At 44.3% G+C, this 5257-nt stretch overlaps 1 long non-coding RNA gene across 1 annotated transcript; it reads left to right on the forward strand.

The window, feature by feature from the left end:
- Window positions 1-4407: 4407 nt before the first annotated feature.
- On the forward strand, window positions 4408-4964 carry LOC306919297. The gene is made up of 3 exons (XR_013789504.1): window positions 4408-4493; window positions 4573-4640; window positions 4848-4964. It is a non-coding gene; the product is annotated as an uncharacterized lncRNA (long non-coding RNA).
- The last annotated feature ends 293 nt before the right edge of the window (window positions 4965-5257 follow it).

Consider the following 5257-nt stretch of genomic DNA (forward strand, 5'->3'; position numbering starts at 1 on the left):
ATGTCCTTTTATATCGTTGGTCCGTGGTCTGGCGGATAACTATTGATTATGGGTCGGGTGGAATAACAAACTGATGCGAGGGGGAACGAGAGATCCCAAACTTTACGGAGTCGACGTGACACCTGAATTATTTGATGGCTTGCATGCAAGCTCTTTTGATATGGATATGTGGATACTGTAGCCTACTGTTTCTGGGTTAGGAGTGAATGACAAAATGCATGCACCTTGAATTATAACGTTTGTTTTAATTTTTTGTTCGGCCACGACGGGCAGGGATTCTATTTTCCTGTTGAATTGCTTTCTGGACCAGACCAAAGTACTTTTATTTACAATAAAATCCTTTTCGTTCCGAAAGTGCCTCTTTCCTCTTCCGTGACTGCAGCAAAAAAAAGAATACAAGTGTGAAAAGACCGCCCAGTGTTGCGTCACAAACGGACCTTCTCTCCTATTGGTTGGCGGGTAAACCCAACCCCTTTTGTCTTGTCTGAAGTCCCACCCAGGTCTTTCAATGTTTCGCCTACAGCTCGCTTCATGCCTTGTGTCTTGCCCCCCACACCCCATGTAACAAGTTTGTCTCATCAAACCACGTGACTCCCATTGGAAATGAATTGGAGCTGTTTCACCGCTCCGTTTTTGATGAGACTTTCATAAGACGGCTGTCTGATAGGTGTGAACGGCGCCAAAGAAAGATGGATGGATCTACAAGACAAACTTCAGGACGAAACCATAAGCCCTCGACGCAGCAACCGTAAACAAGTTCCAACAGGAAAAATGCTTGCGTATCAAATGGAAACTACAGAGAAAAGGGTCAAAACATTTCTAAGTATGTACGAACAATGGAAGGACATAGTGCGTACATTAAGGACTAATCTAAAAACTAAAATTCCGGATAAGGAAATAGAACTCTTAATTGACAAATTGGAAAAAAGCAAGGACAACATCATAAGGCTCTACAACGACATTCGAGAACATGTCTCACCGGATACGGATGTGAGGCGGCGGGTTGACGCATGTGAATCCATTACAAAAGACCTCTCGCAAATAGCATATTGACACAATGCTGAATAATGAATTTGATGCGGAACGACAACATAATCACCTTCATGAACTGCGTGACCGTGATTATTCCCATTCTATATTTGGTGCTCAGTCACAAGTCAGTTCCAGAAGAAGCCACCATTCTAGAACTATATCTGTGGCAGCCAGTCGACTAGAGGCAGCAGCTGACCTTGCTGGAAAGGAGGCTGAATATGAGGCCCGAGTGGAAGAGCAGAAAAAGAAAACCAACATAGAGATTCAGAAGGGAGAACTCGAGCAGCTACAAGCGGCAAGGGGAGTCAAGGTAGCTCGAGCTAAACTAAGTGTTTATGATCAGGCAGTACAAGAGGAGGCTGCCATTCGGGACAACAGCAATCCTAACACCAATATAGAGTCTGCCACCTCAAAGGAAATCCAGCACTCAGATATCACTACATCAAACACACCCATTGACATTCTTTCTGTCACCCAGGCAATTCAAAGCAGTATGGTCTTAAACAGACTTCCCATTCCTGAACCATTTATATTTACTGGAGATCCCATAAGCTTCATTGAATGGAAGGCTTCATTTTGCTCATTGGTCGATCATAGGCCCATTTCATCTGCAGAAAAATTATACTATTTAAAGAGATACGTGGGTGGATCGGCACGTAAGGTTCTGGAGGGCACCTTCTATAGGAGCGATGGTGAGGCCTATCGCGAAGCCTGGGACCGCCTACAGCAGCGCTATGGACAGCCGTTCACTATTCAAAGAGCCTTTAGAGAAAATCCTCACAAGGTGGCCTAAGATTCAGAACAGAGATGCCATAGGACTGAGAGAATTTGCAGACTTTCTAAAATGTTGTCAAGATGCCATGCCCCATGTGAAGGGTTTAGAAATCCTGAATGACTGAAGAAAATCAAAGGCTCATGCTAAAGCTACCAGAATGGACAGCTTCCATGTGGAATCGGCAAGTAGCTCAGCGTCTGCATGACAATAAGGATTTCCCCAGTTTCAAAGACTTCTCTGATTTTGTGGCCATGGAGGCAGAAATTGCATGTAACCCCATAACCTCTTCTCACGCTCTCAGATCCTCAGATTCCAACATGGAAAAAGGACATCACAGAGAAACGAAGGGAAACAATACTAGTGTTTTCCACACTCAAGCAGACACGGATGATGGCTATCAATACCCAAAGAGTTCAAAACCTCCATGCATTCTCTGCCAAGACGGTAGGCATCAGCTTCATGGCTGCCTAAGGTTTACAGCGATGTCTTTAGAGGAGAGACAAAATTATGTGGTGGAAAAAAGACTGTTACGGATGCCTGAGACCCGGTCATAACTTTAAACGTTGTCGTTATCCCCAGGTGTGCGAGGTCTGTACAGCAAAACACCCTACCTGCCTCCATAATTTTAGTTATGCCATGGAGACACCCACATCTATTACAGCTCCAGCTCAAGACAATATGAACGATTCAACTGCAGTAACATCACTTAGTGTGTCCAGAGACGGGTCTCGTAACACCTCTATGGTTGTGCCAGTATGGGTGTCAACTAAGAACGAACCAAATACAGAGAAACTTGTTTATGCCCTACTAGACACTCAGAGTGATACAACATTCATTGAAAGGGGTTTGAGCCAGGCCTTGAGAGCAGAAATGTATCCAGTTAAGCTGAAACTGACCACCATGAGTGGAAGTAACACACTTGTCAACAGTGAAAGGACCTCAGACCTCCGAGTCAGGGGATACAATTCAGCTATTCTTGTGGACCTTCCAGTAGCCTACACGAAGGACTTGATACCTGCAAATCGGTCTCACATTCCCACCTGTGAAACGGCGAGGCAGTGGAATCATCTCTGGGAGATAGCAGATGAGATGCCACCGCTTAAAGACTGTGAAGTGGGCCTGTTAATAGGCTATAATTGTTCTGCAGCGCTGGCCCCTAAACGGGTCATTCTGGGAAAACTAAATGAACCATACGCTGTTAAAACTGATCTGGGGTGGAGTATCGTAGGATGCTCTTTGCCACGTCCCCACTTTTCAAACCCCACAAGTATATGTCATAGAGTCACCAAAGAGCTACCCCCAATCATCACCGCTGATGCCATTCGCATGTTGGAGTCTGACTTTAAGGACGGTGATGCAGATGACAATGACTCTGTTTTCAAGCCCAGGAAAATAAAGTTTGAAAATGAAAAGAAGGCCAAAAAAACGGAAACAAGACTACTATGATGAGGCTGTCAAGCCCAAGAAGACAAAAAACAAAAAAGGTCAAGTTGCCGACGGAAAGAAGAAAGCTAAGAAGGAGCCGGAGGAGAAGTGGAAATGGTGGGAGGAGGAGAGGGCCAGAGACGGCTCCAAGTGGAGATTTCTGGAACACAAAGGACCAGTGTTGGCACCACCATGTGAACCTCTTCCCAGCCGTGTCAAAATTTACTATAATGGAAAGCGCATGTCAAAGGAAGAGAAACAGAAAGTCAAATTAGAGAATGAGTACATCCTGCAGGAGTATGACTTCTGTCTCATGGACAAACGCAAGGAGAGCATTGCTAATTTCCGCATTGAGCCGCCTGGACCTTTTAGGGGCAGAGGAGACCATCCCAAGATGGGCATGCTGAAGCGTAGGATCAGACCCAAGGACATAATCATCAACTGCAGCAAAGACTCTAAGCACTCCAAGGCTCCCCCAGGCACAAAGTGGAAGGAGGTTCGTCATGACAACAAAATAACCTGGCTTCAGTGGCTTGTATCCTGGACCGAAAATATCCAAGGTCCCATCAAGTACATATTGAACCCCAGTTCAAGGATCAAGGGAGAGAAAGACGTGCAGAAATACGAGACGGCCCGTCGACTGAAGTGTGTGGACCGCCTGAGGTCCCAGTACCACGATGTCTGGAAGTCCAAGGAGATGCGAATCCGACAGAGGGCTGTGGCACAATACCTCAATTCTGAACAAGCACCTCCAGGAGTTGATGGAAGGTCTGACGACCAAAGTTCTCCATACTTACAATGCCTCAATCACACTCCAGCAGCAGCTGAAGAGGCTGCCCAGTGCGGACGAGCGTTCTGTGCAGAAGCTGGGCCTGTTGTTGGAGACTGGTGAGCCTGCTTCCTAATTGTCGACATCTCTGACCCTGGGAGGCTTGTGCTCAGATGGATTGTTAATGCACACTGTTGCCTCTGTTCTGACTAGAAAATCATACGTGCCTCATACACTCTTTATGCCCACGTATGGTTTTGGTGGGAGTGTAACAGACCCCGGAGCGAAATGGAGGAAAAGCTTTTAATTTGAAAGACTATGTGGGCCAACAGGAAGCTTGCTCGCTCACCTGAGCCAAACTGACACAGATAAAAGACAGCCCAACATCAGAGAGGAAATGTTTGTTCCTCACCATGCTTCTCTCAAACAAAGAGGATTGAAAGCTAAGCCTAACCTCGTCAACAGGATGAAATGGAACACCAAAAGGATCAAGTGAGTGCAGAGAAATTAAATAACAAATCAAATGGAAATGGAACTTTCAGATTTTAATTTGTTGATTCATTGGTTTTAGTGACTCTCCTGGAGAATGACATGGTCGAGGGACATCATGAGTTAGCACCTAGCTGGAGAGGGAACAAGGTGAATGTCAATTTTTATGGTTATTTGTTTGTGGTATTGTTGTGGGATTTTATTGTTGTAGTTGGTGGTTTGTTTATATGGTATTATGGTTTGATATATATACCTTTTTAATTGGTTTATTTGTAGGCTAAATTGTATTTGTTTATGTCTGCTTATATTGATTATGTGTGCCTTATATTGATTATACGTTTTGTGCTTTGTTTTTAGTTTTCACGTTGATTTAATAAAGAAACTTCACATCATCAGTCGGCCTTCAACCTCTTTATCCAGCCGGGTACGCTACACCTTCCTTGTTGAAATGTACAAATAAACATGCTTACTCTAACGGGCAAAGCAGTGCTGTAACGTCATTACACTGTTTAGTAAATCAACTCATAAATCAAAATATGATTATTTGACAATGAATCAGTCATTTATTCAAGAGTGCATTCGCCTTTTTACCATTAGAATAAAATAAAATCACACCTGTGTGAAGTGAGGCGCATCTTGTCAATTATGTCATCATACATCATCTCATTCTGGCCAATCACAATAGGTATACATCCTCACTTTTGTCTAATGTTCTTCCAGGTGGTCCCCAGCTAAATAATGGGGAGTTGGTAACCAAATGGACCCTT

This window comes from Electrona antarctica, assembly GCF_951216825.1.
Source record: "Electrona antarctica genome assembly, contig: scaffold_25, whole genome shotgun sequence".
In the NCBI taxonomy this organism is placed as follows: Eukaryota; Metazoa; Chordata; class Actinopteri; order Myctophiformes; family Myctophidae; genus Electrona; species Electrona antarctica.